Raw genomic sequence first — 26724 nt, forward strand, 5'->3', positions numbered from 1 at the left:
TCCCTAAGATGTCCAATGCGTCTAGCTCCAGCTACCATTCCGCATTCATATCTGATCATTCTCGTCGTGCAGACGTAATCACATCAGAAGCCTTCTCACATGAGTCACCTGAGTACATATGACAGCTCCGCCAATGCACTGCCCTTTTATACCTTGTATACGCGTTACTACCGCCATCTGTATATGTGCACATGGCTACCCTATTACTTTTGTCACATCAGTTTTTACGGCAGTTTCTGCTTCAGAGAGAATATGGTCTGTAAACCCTATGTATTATTCAAATAAATAGGAAAACTAGTGTCGAGCATTTCATATTTTTACGAGCGTGAATGGACATCAGCAATGAAAGCTGCGAAAATATACCGCATTTATCGGTGTTACCAAGTGCGCGATCCGAGCGAAATTACCGTAAGAACAGCGCACCACCAGACATACTCTCTGTGTCTATATCAAATTTACTGGCTCCATCATTCACACCTCACCACGAGCAGCTTACATTCAACTGGCTGTGACATATTTTCACCTATTTGAAGGTGTGAATATCAAAATACATCGAACATTCTGAATTTTCGTTAAAATGCAGGTCCTCAAACCGACTACAAGAACTAGTTCGCAAGACTGAGATGGGCAAAGGCATGTCTTTCCCAAAAGAGTTATGTTTGCTGTATCACTGCTCCATTCAAAATGACCTTTTGATTGATTATTATATTATTTCTTGACACATGAATTTGCTTTACCACAGTGTGAACAGCGCGCAAGAACTGACTGTGCTAGCTACTGTCTTTTGGTAAGTGCCATTGAATCCCTTTTTTGTGACCTTCCTGTTTCCAGGATGAGTCTAGATCCGTTCTGTGAATCATTGCGACGGTGACTGGCCACATGGGTGGGTCATTATAGTGAAGGATATCATAAGGGTACTCAGTTCGAGTAATAATTGATTAATATGATGAATCCCGACTACGAACGTGCTGATTAATGGTCCTCTAATAACAGATAACCACACTTGATAATAACCTTGAGGTCCAAAAAGGATTGTGCTTAAAACAAAATTGCTGCTGGTGCTGAAGTTTTACTCAATATAGCAACTGTTCCCTATCCTGCCGAAATGGATTTATTTATCCAATAAGGTATCGCGGAAGCAGTAACCTAATAAAGCCTGCACTGCACTGACGATTTTTTTGAGAGCGCCATCTTCATGTTCCACAGACGCAAATCATTACTCCATACTGCTGCCCCTTCCAATAATATATGAGGGTTGTAACTTAAATAGTGGCAAATATTTATTCACAATCGATACAAAAGAGTTACATGTTTGCACCTGTTACTGTCCTTCAAAGTAGTCACCAGCGTTGTGTAGAACCCGTTGCCAGCGATGTGGAAGGCGTAGAATACCGTTAGCAGAGCCTGTTCTGTTGATGGTGCGAATGGAGCGGTCTACTGCCTGTCGAATCTCTGGAACAGTTCTAAAGTGAATGCCACGAAGTGGTGCCTTCATCTTCGGAATCAAATAAAATTCACAAGGGCTTAAGTCCGGGGAGTATGGTGGGTGGTACAGTACTTCCCAGTCCCATCGACCGAACAGAGCAGCCACAGCTTGCGCTGTATGCGCCGGCGCATTGTCATGCAAAATGATGGGTATGTTGTGCAGAAAATGTCGTCGTTTCTTTCGCAAAACTGTTCGCAGGGGATGCTTCAGAAACTCACAGTAATGTGACTTAAGTCCTTGTGACTTTGAGTCCCACATATTTCTTTCTTCGCTGATTTTGCGGACAACTTCCTCAGTCCACCTAATTTTCAACATTATTCTGTAGCACCACATTTGAAACGCTTCGCTTGTCCTCTTTTCCGGTTTTCCCACTGTCCCACAAACACGATACTGTGCTCCAAACATACGTCCTCAGAAACTTCTTCCTCAAATTAAGGCCTATATTTGACACCAGCGAGCTTCTCTTTGCCAGGAATGCGCTATTTGCCTGTGTTAGTCTGTTTTTTATGTCCTCCTTACTTCATCCATCTTGGGATATTTTGCTTCCAAGGTAGCAAAACTCCTCAACTTCATTCGTGGTTACCAGTTTTGATGTTAAGCTTCCTGCTATTCTCACTTCTGCTACTTCTGATTACTTTCACCTTTCTTCGATTTATTCCTAATCTGTGTTCTGTACTATTTATATTGTTCCAGATTCTGTACTTCTTTTTCACCTACACTGAGTATAGCAATGTCATCAGCAAATCTGATCAGTATTATCCTGAATTTTAATCCCAATTTTGAACCTTCCTTTAATTGCCGCCATTGCTTTTTCTATGTATAATTGAGGAGCAGGGGGGGATATACCGCATCACTATCTTACACGCTTTTTAATGCGAGCACTTCGCTTCTGATGTTCCAGTCTCATTTACCCATCTTGGTTCTTGTACATATTGTACATCACTCGTAATTCCCTATAGTTTATTCCTATTATTATCAGAATTTCGACCATCTTGCACCATTTTACATTGTCGGACGCTTTTTCCAGGTCTACAGATCCTACGAACGTGTTTGCTCCTTGCAGATATCACCAAAATAGAGCTATATTACCACATTCGATTGCCAGACCGCCATGTATCGTCACACATATCACTTTCAATAAACTCCGGCCAGAAGCACATTTCAAATAAGGGCAGTGGCTCGTAGGCTGATGACCAAGTATTGTGCACCACAAAATCTCCTTCACTTGGTTGCCAGATACTGGTGATGATAATTTCTCGTAACAATGTCATTCGAAACGGCTACCTTCTAGTCGAGCAACAACAGATTGACTGCACCGCAGCTAACGAGAAGGATTTCCTTTCCCGTCTAAAAGAAGTTACACGAAAAACAAGTACAGCATGTAATTGCCGAGTAAAGTCGTATTTCATGATGGTCATACCATTGGAAGGATATTCAGTCAGTGTCATGGCTAGCACCATTGTCATGGAACATAATGATACTGTTTTGGTGCTCAGATGGTCCTCCAGTACATTTCCAGCCGTAGTCTCCGATCTGTGCTAGGTACTGAAGCATCCACGTACCCTCCTGGATCTGCTCACTCTGACCAAGATGTTGAAGGATCGTCAGAAAAGACGACGACCTCCTCTGCAGACATTGCGCAGGCGCTGTTCGCGGCCGGAGAAAGACGAGACAGCTGCAGGCAGACTACTGGTATTTATGGGACGTAATTATGGGAGGCAGCGGGAGTTACGGCAGGCAGGCATGTGGGCGTCACCAGGAGCAGGCGGCTGCAGGGGAAGCCGCCGCAAGCTGCCGCCATCAATCTGTGCGAAATACACTAAGAAAAGTCGCTTTGCTAGAACATCTCGAGCACTGTGCTACTACAGGGATACAATTCTCGAACAATAAATGCGACTGGGCTCATAAAATATTATAAACACTACATCGCCGAAGTATATTTTTATATATTTCTTACTTTAATATTTTACAATACAGTCTCTGTAAGCGTTCTGAGTCATTAATTCGTCTATTCTGGCAAGGGCGTGAGACGTAACTGTCTATTAACGTGGACAAATTTAAAATTCCTGCTGAGCTGATGTACCGGCGACCAATACCTAGTTAATCTACCCTATCTAGTGTCATGATATTACAAAAGAACTTCATAGAGACACTTTACTTGTGAAGCAGTGTGGAGGAAGAACAACTAAAACTTACAGAATAGACAGTGGGTCATTACCTCTTGTAAGAAATACGCTGATATCTGAGTTTAGTACCTACACAGAGAACACAGTCCCAACAAAAGTAGTACCAAAGGAACTGTATTAACAAAGCAGTCATAGTACAGCTGTCAAATCTCTCCTTAAACATAAACACAAAGACAATGTGAAATTTTTATGCGACACCATACGCCAGTTCTACAGCTTACTGACTGCATATTATTATTATTTTGTACATCCGCAGTATGTTCACATTCCTTATTTCAGAATACGGCAATACAACAAACTATTACTCCGTATCATGAATGTAAATCGATACATTAGGGCACCCACGAGTATATAGGTAGTTATACTGGAAAGATATGCCAGTAAGCCGCGGTCGTCATCAGTTATTACACCATCCTGGGAAAAGCTGATGGCTGGTAACGAGGAAGCAAGTATTACAGCTTACAAGCGGCCGGACCTCTCCACTCGTCAAATCTCTCAGATGTTAGGACGTTCGAGTTGTGTAACTGAATATTATGAAATAGCGGGAACCGTGTGGACGACGCGGGCAGAGAGGGCGAACAGAAAAACTGACCAAGTGCTAGAAATAATTTCACACAAAAAAAAAAAAAAAAAAAAAAAAAAAAAAACCCACGCACACTGCTGTATGCTGTTGTGGTCTTCAATCCGAAGAATGGTTTGACGCAACTCTCCACATTACCCTACCCCGTACAAGCCTCTTTGTCTCTGCATAGCTACTATAACCTACACCCATTTCAAACTGGTTACTGTGTTCTAGGCTTGGTCCCTCTGCCGGCCGAAGTGGCCGAGCGGTTCTAGGCGCTACAGTCTGGAACTGCGCGACCGCTACGGTCGCAGGTTCGAATCCTGCCTCGGGCATGGATGTGTGTGATGTCCTTATGTTAGTTAGGTTTAAGTAGTTCTAAGTTCTAGGGGACTCATGACCACAGAAGTTAAGTCCCATAGTGCTCAGAGCCATTTGAATTTGGTCCCTCTCTACAATTTCAACAACACAGATTTCCCTCATTTGCCAAACTGACGATTCCTTGGTGTATCAAGATCTGTTCCTCCTTTTACTCAGGTTGTGCTATAAATTTCTTATTTCCCACATGCGATTTGTACCCTGTCATTAGAATTCGAACTACCAATCTAACCTTCAGCATTCTTCTACAGCACCATATTTCTAAAACTGCTGTTCTCCCCTTGTCAGATCTGTTTATTGTACCGTTTCACTTGTTTACAAGGCTAAACTCAACCTAAATATCTTCAGAAAAGAATTCCTAACATTTGAATTTATATTCGATGTTAATTAATTTATCTTTTTCAGAAATGATTCTCTTGATGTTTCCAGTCTGCATTTTATATTGTCTCCGCTTTGACCATCATCAATTATTAATTATTTTGCTGCCAAATAACAAATGTGTTTACTAATTCAACTACACTCCATCACCTTTGGTTTATTTTTGTTAATACTCACTGAATAATATTTTTTCATGACACTATACAATTCGTTCACCTGATCTTCCAGGTCCTTTGCTGTCTCTGACAGAATTACGGTGTCATCGACACACCTCAAGGTTTGAACTTCTTCTCTCTGAACTTTAATTCTACTTCCAAATTCCTCCTTGGTTTCCTCTGCAGTTTGCTCAATCTACAAATTGAATAACATCAGGTATAAGCTACAATTCTGTCACACAGACTACGTTGAGTGCACTGTATAGATTTCAGTATTACAGGCATGACCTACATAGAGATGACCAAAAAATTTAGAATGAGCAGAAATTTTGGTGGTTGAAGTATTATGATATCTGTAGGTAAATCAGTCCTGTCATAGACGCACACCATGACGACTTACGATTCTTATGTGTCTGGTGAACGCGGATGTCGATCTAACCTTAGGGGTGGTTTCGATAGTAAGGAGTTCCAAGCTTGACAGAAATCCCATTTTAAACTTAATAAACCATGGTAATTCTGTAAGTGCGCGAGTATCGCATAGACGGAAATGTGAGACTATGACTGAGCTAAAAAATGGGATTCGAAAAATATGAGATGCAATTTCAGTGGACGCCTTGAATAACGAAATCCAACAAATGTCCAAGGAAACTGTAGAAACGCTTAAGCACAGTGATGATTCTATTATATACTGAGCCTCTAGCGTGCATTTTTTAAGTTTATTTTTTTATTTTTATTCTATACTACATAATGTTGCGTTTATAATAATTCCACATAGGAACCAGGTTTTCGTTCTTACTGTGAAATGAGCAATTGAAAAATACGTACTGTGTAAGGTTCCCAGTAATTCTACGTAACGGAATTTTCTGCACAAATCAAGAAATAGTCGGATTAAACCGCGAATGCAGCCCTATGTAGTATTTGACACTAATGAGATATATGAGGAAATAAACATGTTGTCGGAAGCGAAACCTGATCGCAATTATACTCACTTCCACCACATCATGGTCTACATACAGGCTGGTACTGTGATGATATTATAAATTTTCAAGGATGGTGGTGAAGGGTAAATGTATCAATTTGAGTTAAGGGACCCATGTCCGGAAACAACGGACCAGTACCGAAAAGTTGTAAGCGAAAATCGTTCTGATATGTCTGACAGTAGGTCTTCTAGTGCAAGCTCTTTGCTTTCCATGTTTTTGGAGGAAGTAGGAGCGACCAAAACAAGATAAAATTGTCTCGTATACATGGGCTCTAAAATGTAGAACTTAAAATTTTTGAGTTCTTGTTCTGTAGAAGAGATGTGTTTACCAGTAGCTCCTAAGGTATGCACTTTGGAGCCCCTGTTTACTACACTTTTTTTCTGTTTTTGGCCCACACTGCCACCTTTAGAAATATGGAAACAAAGAGCTTGCAGTAGGATAGGTCCACTGTCACTAGTGTCCTAACGATTTTCGCCTATAAATTTCGCTTCCAGAGCAGGATCCGTTAACTTAAAGTCATACATTTATCCTTCTACATCGTCCCTGAAAGTTTGTAACATCAGTACGGTATCACCCTGTATTTACCTAGACGTCAAACATATACACTACTGGCCATTAAAATTGCTACACCAAGAAGAAATGCAGATGATAAACGGGTATTCATTGGACATATTATACTACAACTGACATGTGATTACATTTTCACGCGATTCGGGTGCATAGATCCTGAGAAATCAGTACCCAGAACAACCACCTCTAGCCGTAATAACGGCCTTGATACGCATGGGCATTGAGTCAAACAGAGCTTGGATGGCGTGTACAGGTACAGCTGCCCATGGAGTTTCAACACGATACCACAGTTCATCAAGAGTAGTGACTGGCGTATTGTGACGAGCCAGTTGCTCGGCCACCATTGACCAGACGTTTTCAGCTGGTGAGAGATCTGGAGAATATGCTGGCCAGGGCAGGAGCCAAACATTTTCTGTATCCAGAAAGGCCCGTACAGGACCTGCATCATGCAGTCGTGCATTATCCTGCTGAAATGTAGGGTTTCGCAGGGATCGAATGAAGGGTAGAGCCACAGGTCGTACCACATCTGAAATGTAACGTCCACTGTTCAAAGTACCGTCAATGCGAACAAGAGGTGACCGAGACGTGTAACCAATGGCACCCCATACCATCACGCTGGGTGATACGCCAGTATGGCGATGACGAATACACGCTTCCAATGTGCGTTCACCACGATGTCGCCGAACACGAATGCGACCATCATGATGCTGTAAACAGAACCTAGATTCATCCGAAAAAATGACGTTTTGCCATTCGAGCACCCAGGTGCGTCGTTGAGTACACCATTGCAGGCGCTCCTGTCTGTGATGCAGCGTCAAGGATACCCGCAGCCATGGTCTCGGAGCTGATAGTCCATGTCTGCTGCAATCGTCGTCAAACTGTTCGTGCAGATGGTTGTTGTCTTGCAAACGTGGCCATATGTTGACTCAGGCATCGAGACGTAGCTGCACGATCCGTTACAGCCATGCGGATAAGATGCCTGTCATCTCTACTGCTAGTGATACGAGGTCATTGGGATCCAGCACGGCGTTCCATATTATCCTCCTGAACCCACCGATTCCATATTCTGCTAACAGTCATTGGATGTCGACCAACGCGAGCAGCAATGTCGCGATACGATAAACCCCAATCGCGATAGGCTACAATCCGACCTTTATCAAAGTCGGAAACGTGATGGTACGCATTTATCCTCCTTACACGAGGCATTACATCAACGTTTCACGAGGCAACGCCGGTCAACTGTTGTTTGTGTTTGAGTAATCGGTTGGAAACTTTCCTCATATCAGCACGTTGTAGGTGTTGCCACCGGCGCCAACCTTGTGTGAATGCTCTGAAAAGCTAATCATTGGCATATCACAGCCTCTTCTTCCTGTCGGTTAAATTTCGCCTCTGAAGCACGTCATCTTCGTGGTGTAGCATCTTTAATGGCCAGTAGTGTAAATTCCAACCTTCTTGATTCTGTGAGCGGCACGGGAAGGACATAAAAAGGTAGCGCTCGTCTCTGAGAGCTGTGTGTTGTGGAACTGGACCGCCGCATTTGCAAGCAACTGGTGGTAGGCAGCAGACGCAGTGCCAGCGTTGTCCTAGATACCGCTGGCTGGAGGCGCAAGAAACGGCTGAGTCCCTGGGCAATCCTCCGCAGGCGCCGAGATGCGTATCTGTCTTGTAGCGTGTAGGCGCCGCCGGCAGTAGTCGAGATAGCCGCCACACGCACCGCCTCTCCTCTGCGTAATTAACGCGCCGCAGGCCCTGCGAGCCACAATAAAAACCAGCGCGGCGCCAGCGGGCTGCGGGCGCTGCCGCTCACTGCCGCCAGATGGCATCTGCGCTGCCGCCTGTCGTAATTTTGTGGGATGTATGACTCTGTACTCTCAGGGAATCGCTCCCAGGAATCTGCTGCGGTAATAAGCACAGCACGCTGTCCGGAAACTGGACATTCTGGTGCGAATGAGAAAAGTTAACGACGGAGTACTCCCCTCGATATACGGCAACAGGATAACGAGACACTAGGCTCATTCTTGTTTTAAGTCCGTACTGCACGAATCTTGATGATAGTTTTATAGTATTTTGAACTGGGACACTCACATGAGATTGTCCAGCCGCATAACTGGGACCATCCTCACGCACGATGGCACCTTTCCATCGCGAACTGTGCTGTGGTAAGCTGTGACCCCTAGTGTGTGTCTACACAGTGCAGGTGACTGTAGTGAGAGCGTGTAGGTTTTTAGTAGCATATTTGTGTTGGCGATGACAGTGAAAGAGAGAGGGAGTGTGTGATACTCGGTGCCGGTACATAGGTTGCTTCTCTCGAATAGCAACAAGACGAGCTTAACGTACCCTTTCGATGGTCGTATTACTATCAAATCTCTCACATGCTCTCACTGCTTAAGAAACTATCTGACCGATTGAAAATTCAACCCAGACAATTGAAACAAAGTCTGACGACCAGGAACAAACGCCACAACTCTCCCTCACCTCGTCAGCAAAAATACTGGCGATGGAAATACCTTTCATCACTAAGATTCTAACCCGGTACGTCCGAATTGAGCGCCATCCCAGAAGCATGCTATAGCTACTTTGGTTAGGAGGCTGGTGTATTGGAAAAGTTACATGATTACTGACCAGTTTATAGGACAGGTACAGTACCCAGTTGGGGTGTAATCAGTCATATACTAGATCGTAATTAGGGCTTAGCTTGTTCATCAAAGCTAACTTTACTCATTAGAGCAGTTGCTTCTTTTCAAAAGACATCACTGTCCATAGGACCATAAACAGAATGATACTGTCATAATATCTTCAGGCTCCTCGTTCGTACGAAATATCTTTCTGCACTAAGAATTCTGCCGAGAACTACATATAAAGGCGTCGTGAAGTACAGGAACAAACGCTTTAAAGTGTACAAAATAGAATAGAAAACGTCAGAATGAGCTATGTCGCGCAATAACCACGCTGCACGATAATGGTTTTAACCAACGACCTGTTTACGATGAAAAAGCAATTTCGTGAGTAATGTTTCCTTTAACCAAGACCTGAAAGCTGTGATCAGTTGGAGAGCATTACATTCCAAAGTAGAGAAATACAGTCATACTGAAGAAACGTTATTCTCAGATCGTCATTTTTTCTGTTTTCCGTCGTGCCTTAGTTGCTTCCAAATTCATGGAGGTGTGTTCTGACTATGCAACTAAATTAGTTGCATAGACGAGATAAATCTCCACTAATTATTCTCAGAATTTGCTCTTTCATCTCATGTGGGCTTTCAGTTACAAACATTTGTAGTGTCGACTGTAATGCTCGGCTGCTACCCTTGTTACTATCGGACGTAGTTGATATAATGTTTTCAACTCCATTTTGTCCAGTAAATCATTTCACAGAATCTGTGTGTAGTTCAGGGTCACCTTTTGCACTGCTGATTTCGTTAAGAAAACGCAAATATCCCTTCGTACTCATGTCGATGCTCTGATGGCACCGACAGCTTCTGATTCCTGCAAAGTGACTCGATCCATTATAACTAAGCAAGTTGACGCAGTGGTTAGGACACGGGCCTCCACATTCGTACTAATTTCTGTTAATAACGTTTTTAAATAGTATAAAGTGTCGGCTCGAGTAATTAAAGGAATCCCAGACTTATTTGTGTGAATCACTGGGAAATATTCACTTTCCGCTGAAACAGTCACATTGCAGATGCGTTATGAGGAACAGGAATAGCAGAGAAGGGAGCACCAAGGTACACCAATGTGGATGCGAGACAGTGATTACATACTGCAAAAACGCCTTCATTTGGTCAATCCGACAACTAGCTCTCTCAAAAGAAGGAAGGACGATTGGTTTTCAACATCCCGTCGACGTCGTTAGTGACTGAGCATAAACTCCAACTAAGATTGTGGAAGCAAATCAGCCGAATCCTTTTGAAAGGAAGTATCCTGCTGCTTGCTTAAGCCATTGAGGAAATCTCGAATCTAGATGGCTACAATAATTGTAGTATTTGACCTGAGAATTGTAATACTTTAGGTCTGAATCGTATTAAGACCAATGTTTTAATAACTCCATATGCATTCATCATTTCTCGAGAAACCCTATTTCATGACTGGGAATTAATGGTTGAGCATTATACATCAAATTTGCTGTAATAGTATAGTAGGTTGTACGTGAAATGTAGAAATCTTTCTGATGAACGATGAGGAATTTTGTAGGCTGACAAGCTGACACAGCAGTTAATAACAGTAGTTTTGCTAGTCTCAACAAAGATAAAGAGGTTTGGAACATTCGAGAGTTACGGAGGTCGCTTGTTCTGGTCATATCACTTCCTACAGTCATAGACGTGACGTAATGCGTAGATTCCCAAACTATTTGGCCACGAAATACGGAAGAACACAAGCAAAGCACTGTAGCCCTAATTCCAACTGACTGTACTGATGATCATCACGTATTCGCAACGCGACAGTCAAGTGACTTTATACTTTTATCACAAACACTCTTAAAACTGCTTTCCTAGTACCACGTACGTGTACGTACAACTTTTATTACTTTGTTCCGTTGAACAATTCATTTATAAACACCATCTTCATTTAATTGCGGAACTAAAAAAAATGCTTTCGTAGAATCTCGTTTCTGTGGAACCATACAGTCCCGTGGAATAGTCTACGAACCGATGACGTAACAAACAGCGTTCTTAGAACAAAGGGAAGTATGGTTAGTTTTAACGTCCCGTTGACGAGCACTCATAGTATTCAGTGAAATACCAATTGATATTCATCTCACCGTAATACATCTAGTGGATTTTAATGTACTGTTTCAATATATCACACAGAGACCTGTGTCTAAGACAGTGTTGTCTGATGTAGAATGTATGAGAAAGATAAGATTAATAGAGTCGCTATTGTCAGGTTCACGCCAATTATTTTTACGTGATATAGTGAGCACTCTTAAGACATAGAATTTAGATTGCAATTCACAAGATTTTACATCAATGGTTCAAATGGCTCTGAGCACTATCGGACTTAACATCGGAGGTTGTCAGTCCCCTAGAACTTAGAAATACTTAAACCTAACTAACCTAAGGACATCACACACATCCATGCCCGAGGCAGGATTCGAACCTGCGACCGTAGCAGTCGCGCGGTTCCGGACTGAAGTGCCTAGAACCGCTCGGCCACCACGGCCGGCTTTTACATTAATTCTGATTAAATTATAACTGTACATTTTACAAGTCCCAAGTACCTTTTTTTTAGGTAAATATTCGGTTAGTCTTCTCCTTAACAGCTTTCTATTGGAGCGGGTCCGCTTTCTGGATCAATGCACGCCATTTCATAAGGTCTAATCCTGCGTGTCAGTTTAGGCTATTTGATCTTATATTTGCGCTTATTGTGTCCTAGCCAACGTAATTTAGGTCTTCCGCGTTGTCTCTGGGTTTCGAAAGTGAGATAGTAGGTTGAGCTGATGACTGAAGTAGGTGATGCCCGTGTGATGTGTCCATACCACCGAAGTCTCCATTCTTGCATCTTCTCATTGATTGGAGCCATTCCATATAGTTGTCGGATCGTTGTATTTTTGATATGGTCAAGTAGGGAAATGCCTAATGATATTCTCAGTTCCGCATTTCCATGATATATAGTGAGTGCTCAGCAGTTGCAGGTGTGGGCCAACACTCGGTACCATACAATGCAACTGACTTCACCACTGTGCGTTACATCTTTGATTTTAGGTAGATAGGCATCTTCTCATCAGAAAGAATAGCAGTAATGCTACCAAGGTTCTCGGGTGTACTGCCGGACCTTCGACGATTACTTGAGAACCTTGGAAGCAACGGAAATGCCTCGACGACAATAACAGTCGCATGCAGGTCACTCTGCTTCTTGCCCACAACATCCTCATTCACATAGCTGTCACTCTGTAGTCGAGAACCTAGATATCGGAATGTGTCCACCTCGGTAAGAAAAGCTCCATTAACTTGTGTAGTTCCAGGAGATGAAAACTATCGAGGTACTCAGTGTTGTGAATGTAAAAAAGGAGGTCAAATCTTTGTGGACGATTATACCGTGTTTGGACTTGAGTTTCAAGATCCTCCCCGGTATCCATCGCAAGCATCATATCAGCATATAGCAGCCCATGGTACTCAGGTCTGTAATCGTGCGTTATGGTTTCCGTTACGGTAACAAAGAGCAGCGGAGACGATGCTGAGACTTGATGAACGCCAGCTGTCACACGGAAACTGTCAGTGAGTCCTGCAGAGGTTCACATCCGGCTGCTGGTGGTTTTACAAACGATTTTTACCCAGCTGATGTGGGTTTCAGAAACTTGACAATCGCGAAGGGCATACCAAATCATCTGATGTGCTATTCGACCAGTAATGGAGACGAAACCGTATCTTTGTAGAACAAAGACATGATAAGGAATCATTCGTTATCTTCTCGAAGGAACAAGTCGAACATTCCCCTGTTTTGGTTTAGATGAAGGAAGGGAAACATAGACACGTTCCTTAAAGGCCACAGCCTGAAACACACTGCACTGAGTTAGCTAAAAGTTGTAGCGAGCGTTCGTTTCGTATACTACGTGCGAGACTTCGATTCAAACTTTGCGCCCTTTGATTATACACCCTTGAGCGCCTTGTTTTAGTACTTTAATTAACAGCCAGAGCTTTGAAACTAGCCGATTTCGTGCCCCATCCTCATCCCAATATATTCGAAGTTAAAAAAATGTTATATATTACTACAGGAGGTAGTATTGCTCAAAGCTGAAAGAAAAGTTCCTGGTAATGGCATGTCCGCAATCCAATATTTGTTGAGATATGATTCAGTTAGTCCTTTCATTCCCATATGTTACGTAGAAATTGGCACTAGTCTTTCGTGTGGTTACCGCGGATCCTGATGTTCCATTCACCTCTTCTTTCCCGAGAGTCACTGGACACGGGCTCCAGTAACTTCTGCACATTGTTGATGGGTTGGGCAAACACCAATGCCACATAGCCAATAATCAGACGGATTCAGACCAGATGCACAGGGAGACCATGCAGCTTCCTCGACCAATCCATCGCCTTCGAAATGTTGCAATGATGTACTGTCGCACGATTCGTTAAAACGAGGCGGTCTCTCTGCAAGGGTTACGTTCTCCAGTATCGCTGGTAATTCATCGCGCAGAAATCGGTGATACATAGCACCTGATAATCCATTTGGCAATGTGTATGGCCCAGTGAATTTGCCACCTAATATTACTGCCTATACAATGATTCTGAAGCGATCCTAATGCCTCATCTCTATGAATCCTCGAGGATTTGCATCTGCCCACATAATACTACAAGTTACTCGTTGCAAGTAAAACGGCACATTTACCAACAGATATTGCTTCCAGGGCATGTAATTATAGGAAATTTTCTTCCAATGTTGACTAATACTATCTTCTGTAGGAATAAGTGACTCCATATAATAAATTAAATATATTACGGGATACGTGTTGAAGTCGGTACTACATAGATGGAATGGTTGGCTATTAGCAATGACCAAGCAAAATAAATAAAAATATAAATGAAATTGATGAAGATGTTAAACTACACCTATATGTCATATGACGACCTCCGAGATAAACTTTAAGCTTCACATATATTTATTTACTGGTGTTTTTAGCAATACATGGGCAACTAAACAAAACGCAGATAACATTGTTTCGAGTGTCAGGTTAATCATGTTTCAGCACGAATTAACCAGTTCACCAACATTTCATTCAGTGCGTAGCTAGCGAGCTTAGTGTGTTGCTGAGTCTTGTGGAAACAGTAATGGGACAAGATGTGGAAGTGCGTCACAGAGAGTACTGGCATAGTGGCCAGAGATGCAGGTGTATGAAGAGCGGTGCATTTGCCTGTAGCCGACCGGGCGAATGGCCGCGCGGTGAGTCACGGGCAGACCGCAGAACCCGCTGCGGTCGGCATAGCGTTACACCAGCTCCTACACGGATGGCCGCCGCGCAGCCTCTCCGATACACAGCCCGGCTGGGTTCCTCCTGTCCCCCTGCACCTCTCCTAACACTTTGGTGCGGGGCGTGGGGTGAGGGGGGAAGCTTGTGTCTGTTAATATGTGAACTGCGCCGAAAACAAACATGTGGCAGAGGGAGACTATATTTATAACTGTTTTCGCATAAGAATACATTCTTCCAGACCATGAGCAGCATTCGTCTGCATCTACCGTCATCAATGTCATCGTTATTTTTCACTTGTTAATGGGTAAAACATTTTCCACACGTCTCCACGTATTACGACCGTAAACTTTTGCTGACCCAGAAATGCCCTTTTGATTATCTGTGCCACCTATCCATGTTCAATTACGACATCATACTGACGGTTTCATTTAGACCGCGAAACTCGCTGCGGTCCGCTTACCGTTACCAGTTCCTCCACGGATGGCCACCTGAGCGACGAACTGAGAAAAGACGTTCGTTAGGCCACCTTATGTCGACCTTTTTTTGTAAGTCGTCATTCTACTGATTGGTTCGATGCAGCAAGCCGCGAATTCCTCTCTTCTGACAAGCTTTTCAACTCGTTGGATACATTCCAATCTCCCTGTTCCATTGAATTTTTTACAAATTTTCTATCATCCTGTTCCTTCTTCTTATCGGTGTCTCCTGTATGTCTGCTTTTTCGCCGGCTTTGCAGAGAACCTCCTCACTCATAATCTTCACAGTCCATCTAATTTTCAACATCCTTCTATAGCACCACATCTCAAAAGTTTCGATTTCCTTCGCTTTCTGTTCTCCCAAAGCCCATGATTCACTAACAGACAATGCTGTGCTCCAAACGTACATTCTTAGAAATTTTATCCTCAGATTAATACCGATATTTGAAACTAACAGACTCCTTTTGCCACGTAATGGCCTCGTTGTTTGTGCTAATCTGCTTTTTATGTCCCTGCTTCGTCTGTCATGTATTATTTTGCTTCAAAAGTAGCAGAACTGTGTCACTTCGTCTATTTCGTGATGCTGAGCTCAATCTCATTCCTGCTACTTCTCATTACTATCGTCTTTCTTCAGTTCAGTCTCAATCCATATTCTGTAGCCATTAGAGACTGAACTTCATTCCTTTTTACACGTCCTGTAATTCTTCACTTTACGTTAGCTAGTATGGCTACAAGCCAGATACATTTTGTTTCAGTTATATAACAGTAACTGCAACGTCCTAAACACCTGTACTCTGTCTTGCCCATTTATTGATCTTCCTATTTCTTTTAGTTGTACCCAACAAATGTCTTTCGTCATTTTGTGTTTCTACAGCCGTTACTTCGTTACTAACTTGATTATGATTGTTGTCTTTGCTTGTGAGGTCGTATCTGTGAGTAAACAAGACTTTCAGTAGACCGCAATATGTGTTTCGCTTCTTTTCTTTATGAAGATTCATTAGTGAGGACTTCTTGTGATCTGTTCTTCATATTTTTGCGGCGGTAAATATGCATTTGGTTTTCGTATACAATCCAGTATGTTCTATTACGGACATTTCGGTGCGTTACTCAAAATTTTTTCCCAGTTTACTAGTACATTTACGAACGCGTTTTTCTCAGGTTGATAGGCTGGTGGAGATTTTAAACGACAACGTTCAACCAATGGTTCAGGCATTGTTCCCGGAAAAGAATTTTCCCTTCCAAGGTGACAAAACCCATGCATACAAGGAAGGAAGGAAGGTAGGTTATGGAGTAAAGTCCCATTGAAGGCAAGATCATTAGAGACGGAACCCATTTGCCTTGAGCGATGTAGGCAAATCATGGAAAAACTACAACGGATGGCCTGACGGCGGCTTGTGTTTCACAATCTCGGAATTTGAATATTATCGATTCATTTGGATAAGAATAACATAAAGAGTTAAGGGTCTGCGATTGTCCTCAAACGTCTGTGAAGGGCCTGAAACAATTCGTTTGCTACGAATTGCGTAAACTATGTTGTTTTGCCACCACTCAGTAATTATGTGCATCCTCAGGAGCAGCCAACGTGTTTGGGATGCAAAAGGGGGGGGGGGGGTAGACGTACCGCGTATTGGGAGAGTGTCTCCATTATCACGCTGAACTCGCGCGTACGCTGCGCTCTCTCGAGTCACAGCGTCCATGAGCGACGCAGGAGTTTCTCTTCAGAAATCTCCGGGCTGTACAGGGGTCAGCCGCTTGAGACAGCAGCGCGTGCTGATGCTATCACCACCACGCACGCTCTCCCGGTGGTACACTGCCGCTCTCTTCTTTGCCGTCAATCGCGGTAGCGCGGTTGTTCAAGCAATACATCGCTTTTTGGAGAAGCGCGATTCAAATCCCCATCCGGTTCTTCCCGTAGTTTCTTTACAGGGAGCGAACGACAGAATGATTTTTTGAAATGGCCTGGCCGATTTCCTAACTGAGCTTTTACTCCCTCTTGACCTGACTTCGTTGTTGTTCACCACCGCAGAATCGAGTCGTTATTTGCCAGGAAAATTGAGATACGTATAATTACAACCGCCGTTCTGTGTATGACATAAGCACTGAACAATCAGTAAATATTAGTCTTTCTGATTTCTTCTTCCTAAAGAATATGTGGTATCAAAGCTCTGTCTTGTCAAATAGCGTCCCTGCGAGCACTAACGTTTCATGTTGTGTGTTGTGTGTGTGTGTGTGTGTGTGTGTGTGTGTGTGTGTGTGAATGAGTGTGTGTCACAAATAAAGGGAAAAAACAAATTACTGCAACTTTCACGGTACCTGTTCACTCGTTGCCTTGTTTCCACGGAGTACCTAACCAGCGACTTCTCAGTTAAGGCAGGTTGTTCAGTGTGTGATTGACCGCTGCGGATTAGCTAGGTAAGTATTCCACTTGCTCCAATCGAATACTTACGGCACGTCGCTCGGTTAAAGTTAAAACGTTGCGTACTCCGGTGATAGATTTTACTGACGGACCCCTACATCAACTACACTTTCACTAACAGACTTACGGTAAAGGTTGCCGACGAGGAGGGAAATGTTGCATTTTGCTTATAGAACGAGGCAGCACTGTGGTTAAGACACTGCATCGGCATTTGGAATGATGGAGATTCAGATATTCCATCTCTTCTGGTTTTATTTTCTGTTATTTCAGTTGATCACTTCATATGAGAGTCGGACTTGTTATTTAGTAAATGTTATTCTCCACTTTCTTCTCCTTCTTTGTCCACTGGAGCTAGAGTTCCGCTTGTGGTTATACCAATGTCTAAACTGCATCTGAACTTCCTTCTTTCTTTTCCTCTATATTTATGGTTTATTAGTGCATGATTATTTTTCGTCCTCGAATTAAATAATTATGCTGTCACAAGTTTCGTCAAAATTGATCAGATGGTGCTTGAAGTACACCAATTCGAATGGCTGAAGCCGCAGATATGCGTGTTCTATCACCCATCAATGTTATTTATTTGTGAAACGCAGTACTCATATACAATCTATGTTTAACCATTAACGCATATAAAAAAACTGTATAACAATAAATAGCAGTAGGTTCGAAAGAGTCATAAATTATGTAATATCTGTCAAAAAGCGAAACACATATAGTGCTTACAGTCATATTTTCGAAAATAAAAGTTTTTGTTTTGTTCTTTTTTCATTCGTCATCGAAGTACGAATGTGGAGTATCAGTTAAGTGATTGAAACACAGCAGAATGAAGCAGCACGTGGTGACATCTAAGTAATGAGATCACTTTGGCTATTGGTACTGGCCCCAGCAGTGCGGATACAATGAAAATTATGTAGCACAGCCAAATGCTGTTCCTGTCAGCTGTGTAAACTGCTCGACTCCACTATATTTCACTCACTTTCTTGAAACTCTTCATACTGGATTTTCTGAACAATGTTTAATTTCAAGATATTGAGTTTTGTTATCCATTTTGTGTTTTTTTATGATTTTTAGTGTGAGGGTTAAACGCCATGTCAGTATCTAAACAGATACAGTGCGCCCCTAGTAAAACTTCATGTGCTTGGTGATTAGTAACAGTGAAAACTGATAGTAATAATGAAGATTTTCGTAGTATCTGATGGTGATACTTGCCGAATAATGTGTAACTACCCGCTCGGATAGCCGTACAGTTAAGCGCTGTTTCTAGGGCGGGAAGGTACGCCGGGCTCAGATCGAATCCGCCCGGTGGTGCGCCGGGTTGCTACACCCCACTAGGTGGTACCCAAGTGTAGCCTCAGTTATACGATTCGCAAACTTTTGGAAAACTTCCGCTCACATTCAGATGAATAACACAACACGGATGATGGGGTGGCGACAGGAAATGCATCCAGCCACCCCTTAAACTAGCTCTGTCAAATCCGTTAACAACCGTGTCAACCCTGCACCGATTAGGGACAAAGGCACAAGTAGAAGAAGGTGAACAATGCGCAACTGCTCCACTTCGTCTTCCAGATGAGAACGCAGAAAACACTTAATGAAACAGTTCCATAGCCTCGTTACTGTCCGACAAGAAAGAAACACAAAATTAAAGAGCATTTGCTCTGCCTCTTCCACAAAATTCTTAGATTCGTGCACTTGATCATGCCAGTTTGTTGCAATTGTAACATCTTATCACAACAGGTCCATTATCTTTCCCCTCGCCTGCGCTAAAACTGTACCTACTCTCACAGGACGCTGCACTTGTTACTAAATTCCTGTATTTTCTTTACCTGGTCTATTATGCAGTGTTCTTTGCCTATTCTTACAACGGACTGTATACATGTGGTCCTGTTAACCCCATTCTGTCTAGTTATACGGGGCAGTTTAGCTGAGTTGATGGGTTGCAAATGAATGGCGCTAATGAGATAGCAGAATTGTTTCCCGCCAGCTACGCAGCCAGTCAGGTGGGTTTGGTTGCTGCGTAATAAGCGAGGCGGCCTAGTCTCCCCACGCAGGGCAGGAATCCGGCAGCCTCCCGCTTGGCACCAGCTGGCCGCCTCCTACCCTCAGCTGTTCGCCCCCGTGGGCGACCAGTGGGGCCCACTGAGGGAGAGTCCAGGCTAGTACTTTCTCCTCACACCCGCTACACTTAACCAGAAACTGCAGGGCTCAAGAGGTCTACACGGGAATCTCAACTGCCTTGTAGACCTACCGTCCACGATCCAAGGAAGAAGATTACACATAGCGAACACGACCACTCATGTGTTCCAAAGATGTTCAGCATAGCTAAGTTGTAGTGCATTTGTAGAGATTCTTTCAAGGCTTGGCCGTGCTCTTAAAACCATTTGCGGACACTTCTATTCGACTGATAAGGCAAGTTATTTTGCCGTTATCGTCTGCGGGATCGACAGCCATCGTGTACAGAGGAATGGGATATCAGAGGATGAATTCATAACAAAATCAATTAAAGATGCTTTCGCTGAGAGGATTAATGGCCATAACGTATCATGGAAACATGCCCTCATAGCCCTGTGTTCTTCCAAAACTGTTGCAAACTGTCCTACGTTTCTCGCCAGGTATGTTGACGTGCGTCCTTTCTAGACATACGAGAAAGACAACTGTGCGAAGTCCTTCATGTGGATCGTCTGTATGAGAAGTAACATTCTATTGAAGCACCCATTTCTTGATTTTGAAAATGAAAGAGCCTACTAATTGGCGTCCGCAACTTACTGAAGTGGAGAGGGCGTGGGGGGGGGGGGGGGGGGGGGGAATTTGGACCCCTTTGGAATCTGGAGCACAGAGTTTTTATTTATTACGTAGCTGTCATATACTTCTAGAAGTGGCCGGCCAGTGTGGCCGAGCGGTTCTAGGCGCTTCAGTCTGGAACCGCGCGACCGCTACGGTCGCAGGTTCGAATCCTGCCTCGCGCATGGATATGTGTGCTGTCCTTAGGTTAGTTAGGTTTAAGTAGTTCTAAGTTTTAGGGGACTGATGAGCTCAGAAGTTAAGTCCCATAGTGCTCAGAGCCATTTGAACAAACTCCTAGAAGTGATTTCCCGTCATTACGGTAAGCCTTTCGTTTAGCCAGTTGTAGCATTACTCTAGGCTTGTTTTTGTGGCATGAAATCTCTAGCAAGTGACCAACTCATTTATATATTTACATCAAAAATGGCAGTTGTAGAGTCTTCCAGGTTCGCCCCCCTCGCTTCCATGATATTTCTCCAGATGCCCATGAGCGTAATCTTTATAGCCATCAACTTGGAATGAATATCCATTGGCAACAAACCGCCCAAAACTAAGAAATTTTTGACAGGACAGCATTTCAGTTTATGGATTTGAACGCAACACACGCAACAGTAAGACTTTCAAAAGCAATGTTGTAAAGCTATTCCTCACATCGTAATGAGAACTTAAGTCAATATGCACCAAGTAGCAATACAGGCAAATAAAAATTTATTGTATACCAGTGCCACTTCTCTGTCACATAAACCTTTCAATTCAGAGCATAAAAGAAAATTTCGTAGTGGAACTTTTCTAATTTCTAAACCTTTTATTTATGATATGTCGTCTACGAAACTAAAATGATCTGATTTTACACAACGTTTCACTGAAACAAGTTGTAAATTATTCTTATTATTTCCTAAACGACTCATCACATACCTATGATCTCGTCCCTCGCCCACGCCCGTTTCGGCATTGAGTGTTGATCTGAACTTGTTTCTGGAGGACATAGGTGGCACGTAATAGACTATTACTAATTTACCCCTTGAAACTACCCACAACGTAACAAAAACAGAAAAAGTGAGGCGGAGATAGGAAATGGAAGAAACAATATGATAGGAATAAAAAAATATAAAGAAATTTATCACCATTACTGAAATACGAGGAGGAGGCGATCTCCCGTTTCACCCATTTGTGTGGTTCATTAAGTACTCGAGATCCAGTCTCCCTTTGGGTCTGGGTTTCACATCCAAACATAAGTTTACGGTCTCTGGACATATTTCCTTTCGTCGTTTAGTTAATCCTTGGCTCGGTATACAACTGGAAGTATTTTAAATAGTCAATGTAGTCACTTGACTAAAATGGTTTCGTGTAACGTACCAACCCATGCTTTAGCTTCTCCTACTACGTATAAGCTAGCAGACCCATGCATTAAGATAAACGGAACCTTAGGCAGAATGTGTAGTTTCCGAATAACAAAGAATTCTTTAACAGTGAGTGACTTGTACCGCAGAATACTCGAGACTTAAGTAGCCAATTCTGTGTACTCAAGGGATTTCATGGTCAAGTGCCTTAACTACGAACAAAGTCATGATCTAAAAGTGGTTCAAGATGTGTGAAGGTTAGGGTTTAACTTATCGTCGGCGTTAATGTCGTTAGGAGCGGGGCGCTAGTTAAGTTGGAGAGAGAGTAATAGAAAGAAAGGATTGGTGGGCTTATTTAAGTAATCTTTTCGGCATTCACCAGACATAATTTCGGTAAACACAAGGAGAGATTATCTGAATGTTGAGTGTGGCATCTAAAATCCGCTCTTCCCTAGTACCAATCCAAAACGATAACTGCCAAGTTACGTAGCTCGACAATAGTACTGAAATATTTCAGAAATTCTGTTAATTTGTTTTAAATACAATGTTCGTAGATTTAAATCGCTAACACTTTTGGAACTTCAGCTCAACTCGTTTCGTTTGACATAGTTGCATTTGTTGCATCATATGGTTCCATTCCGTAGGAATGATTTCTGTTCTGTAACTAATTCACGAACGAAATATTGGCTGGCGAATGAGCGTTGTAATTTAGCCTTGGACCGTAATTTGAAATTTCTTTCGATAGATACATCACTTTGTTAAATGGCTCAGCATTCTGGAGAAGTAAATGAAACTGTTGTTATTCTCGGACAGTCTTCGCCGTACATGGCCAACCAATTATCTCCGACCATTGGCCACTAGATGAGGCGTTCTATATTAAGACGGTAGAACTTGTTCTATCTATATCAAGTACGCTGGTCATGACATCACGCGTGTCTTACAGGGGAGTGGCTGATTTGTTGTTGCCGCAGTCGGTTCCCTATAAGTTCACCTAAAGATCGTATTACGAAGGTACCGAGAATAATATTGGTTACACCAACTGTACTACGCAAAAGACCGCAAACGCGAATGTGAGAGCAGCATATTATGATAACTATTCACCCCTCTGGGTACTATGATTTGCCGAGAACGTTGGTTTGACAAATAATACACGAAGGTATGGATAATTTGCAATACGGCTCATGCTTACTCCCCCTTACAAACGAGTTACTGAAAGAAATACGTTTTCAAAAGCAGTAAGAAACTTTTAATGATATTTGATTTTTGACAGTCCTCAAAAATATGAATATAATGAAATTGTGCTTTTAAAATTTTGCAATTACATTTCTTCGAAAAGTAACACTTTAAATACGCCTACGTTGGCATAAAGTCTGAAGGTACGGGACTGCTTCCGCCCTTTTATGTCCACGTGGTGACAGAGGAGAAATTGTGCTATGCCGACAGTCTTTGCTTTCACTTTTACATCATTTTCTAACTCTTTTGAGACAATTCTCATTACTAACGCCAACCTGAACAATATCGCAATACAACGATTCTCAGAGTGTCTTTCAGAGTGTCTCCAGTCTCATTAAAAGTCGCGCATGGTCTCATTAAAAAAATTATCGCTTCATTATATCAACACATAAAAATCTGCGATTGTTAACAGCATGGGAATAACACATGTCTTTGTGTACTATCGTATTTTACGAAATTTGTTTAAGTATCGTGAGCCACTTACAATATCTGATCAAAAGTATCTGGACACCTGTTATTGGACTTTAATCTGGGAGTGTCCACTCTTCGCCTTTGCGACCGCTTCAGCTCTGCAGGGGACACTTTCATTGACGTGTCTGGATGTCAGTGGAGGAACGGCAGCTCAGTTTTTCGCAACCGCCGAAACCAGACAAGGTAGTAATGTTTGACGCTGGGGTCTGGAGTGAAGTCGGCATTCTAGCTCGTCCAAAGGTACTCCATTTGATTCAGATCAGGTCTCAAGACAGGCCAGTCCATTTCAGAAACGTTATTCTCCACAAACCATTGCCTCACTTCTGCTTCTTTATGAGAAGGTGCATTATCATGCTGATACAGTCATCTTCTCCGAGCTCTTACTGTTCCTCTAATGTACGCAGTATACAATGTTGTAAAATGTGTTCTTATTCTTCCACATTTAGAGTTTTCTTAAGCTCAGTAGGGGGGGGGGGGGGGGGAAATCACAATTAACCAAGAACTACCCTCCTCCCCCCCCCCCCCCCCCCCCCGTAACAGCACCTCCTCCGCACTTAACTGTTGATATTAGACGTGATGGCATGGAACGCTCTCAAGGCATTCGCCATACACAAACCCTTCCATCGGATCGCCTCGGGGAATAGCGTGATTCATCGCTCCAAATCACTCGTTTCCAGTCATACCATGTCCAGTGGCGTCACTCTTTACATCACCTCAATCTCGCTTATCATTGACTGCGGGAATGTGTGGTTTATGAGGGGCAGCTCGACCATTGTACCTCATTCTTTTTAAGTCTATACGCACACGGGCTGTACTGGTTGAACTACTGGTAGCACTTTGGAACTTACGAGCGATTCCTTCTGCTGATTTCATGCGATTTTCTGCAACCACTCTCCGCAGTGCTCGACGGTCCCTGTCGGTCAGTACATGAGGTCAACCTGCTCTTGATTTATCTGTGGTTGTTCCTCCGCATTTCCACTTCACAATCACATCACCAACAGCCGACTTACGCAGCAGTAGAAGGACTGAAATATCCATGACGGATTTGTTACTCAGGTGACACCCAATGAAAAGTCCACGTTCGAAGTCACTGAGCTATCCTGATCGACCTATTTTGTTGTTAATGCTTCTCTTGTTGTTCTCACCTCTTCCATACTGGCCGGTCCGCCTCTCATGACACGTAGTGGTCATTTTCGCATTACATGGAGCGTCAGAATACATTTGATCAGATGGTGTGTACAATGAGTGTCTTTAAATGTAGATTCTACCTTGACGTTTGTTGCAGAGATAGCCTAGGTAACATTTTAAATGCGAGTTTATGTCTGTGCTACAACAACGATCACGGATGTATTTCTGTCGTCCAACTTATTGAATGAGCGATAGTCACTCACTATCCCTGTCGTAATTACCATGTCTTTAATAGAATAATTAATCTAGCATCAGTATCCATTGATAAGTGACAAACGAAACATACAGCATTCACGTTCCTATTGAACACTCGGTGAGTCTTCTTCCACTGTTGATCCACACTCTGTTCCAGTTCTGAAGCTATGACTTAGGATTAGGTAGTGTTTCAGCATTACATAGTGTGAAATGTAATAATTACCAGAGTCACAGCGAATTACTATCGAAGAATCGAGGGAGTGAAATTTTTTGTTTTACATGTTTGATCCTGGAGCATGAAAATGTCTCGTCTGCAGTTAAGTGTTCGTCGTCACAGTGATGCCTATTCAATCCTGACTAGAGGCATTTAATGCAATTGGGATTTAGAAACCCCCTATATATTTCACCATGTCTATGTTATACAATACACCCTGTTTACAGGAGCGTGCGTAAATCAATAGACACAATGAAGAAGGCATGCTTCTTCGTAATGATAGATTATAAAATGTTCTATCGTTGTTACATATTAAACCTCTTTACAGAAATCGAAATGAATTTTACCTAAGAGACTGAGAATAAGCAGCTAACAGTCTCGGGATCCATATCTTCGTCTGTTTTCAATCTTCAGCCCACTGAACCTGACTGAACGTGATACCGTACTGATACTAGGTGCGAGTCAAAAAGCACTTAACCCAACTGAGAAGAAGAGAGACAGATGAGCGACATGCTTTCGCCAGCTGAGTTAGTGCTTCTCTCTAGTCTCTCATAGCCGACAAAGAAAAGACCCACTCCGCTCTGCAGAATCAGATTAAATGAGTATTTCATAACGGTCACAGCTTAACGATGTGTATGACAATCAGAATGTTTTACTTATTATTTATTTTTGTTTGTGTATTTGTACAGTACGCCGTGATTTTGGCATAGCTTAGAATAGTGTGCACCCTAAATTCTATTGCAGACTGTATCTTTCTAATTAAATAATTATATCTTGTGGAATAAGTACCGCTAACAGCTCTACGTAAGGTCCTGTGTTTCGGACCACAGTCGGTGTCGTAGCTTGAAGCCACATCTTCAGGTGTGTGTACTGCGTACGGTGGTAATATCCGGACAAATGAAATTTTTTTAAAGCAAATTTATTGAAATAAATTCAAATGAAGATGAAAATCCTTTTACATATAAGTAGTTATATCTTTCACGAGTAACATTACTCGATGTAACCCCCTTCAACCGCAATGACCGCCTCCAATGTTGTCCTGAAGCGATCGCACGCACTCTTTAAATCAGCGCTGTCTATATTCGCGAATGCTGCTTCGATAGCGGTGCGTAGAGATGTGACATTGGAGTGTCTCGTCATATTGGTAGCTCTTTCGACTATGCTCCAAATAAGGTAGTCCAGGGGCCTGAAATCCGGGCTATTCGGGGTCCAGAACTTCTCTGATTAGAACATGTCAACGTTACCCGATAGTCAGTTTTGGACTAAATAGCTCGTAAGAGCCAGTGTACCGCCCTATTGCAAGACATATTGTCTCCCCGAGGCCACAGTTACCATCAACGGTTTCACGACATTCATCAAAACTTGCAGACAAACTTCATTTGTGACTGTTTGTCCCTTTTCAAAGAAATGTTGCGGCATATCACCACCACTGGATACAACATCTAGGACGTGAACCCCAGACTTCCCCGAAGCATTATACTTGGCCTCAACATTGTAAACAGTTAATCTTGGGTATCCGAAGAATCGAACTACTCCAGTGGGCGAACGCCCAGCGCCAAGACTTTCGATAAGCGCGGCTTTTCGGGTGTACTTTGCTCTTCTCCATAATATCTCGGCCATTTTGAGGTTCTGACTGTTTACTAGATGTCCATGACTTTCAAGAACGCTAATCGCGACCTCCGGCGGAACTACGATATGGCGGAAAATTCAACTTCGAATCTGTCTGGATTTAAACGCCGCGCCCTGTATAAATGTAGCGTTTTTGCAATTTGACAGTACGTTCACTTGGGGTATTACTATTATTTGGACAGTG

General features: G+C 42.7%; 1 protein-coding gene across 1 annotated transcript in view; it reads left to right on the forward strand.

Annotated features, from left to right (window-relative positions):
* Positions 1–26724, forward strand: part of LOC124616033 (collagen alpha-5(IV) chain-like) — a 616123-nt gene that overhangs the window by 310577 nt on the left and 278822 nt on the right. The gene's annotated exons all lie outside the window — the stretch shown is intronic.

This window comes from Schistocerca americana, chromosome 5, assembly GCF_021461395.2.
Source record: "Schistocerca americana isolate TAMUIC-IGC-003095 chromosome 5, iqSchAmer2.1, whole genome shotgun sequence".
Lineage (NCBI taxonomy): Eukaryota > Metazoa > Arthropoda > Insecta > Orthoptera > Acrididae > Schistocerca > Schistocerca americana.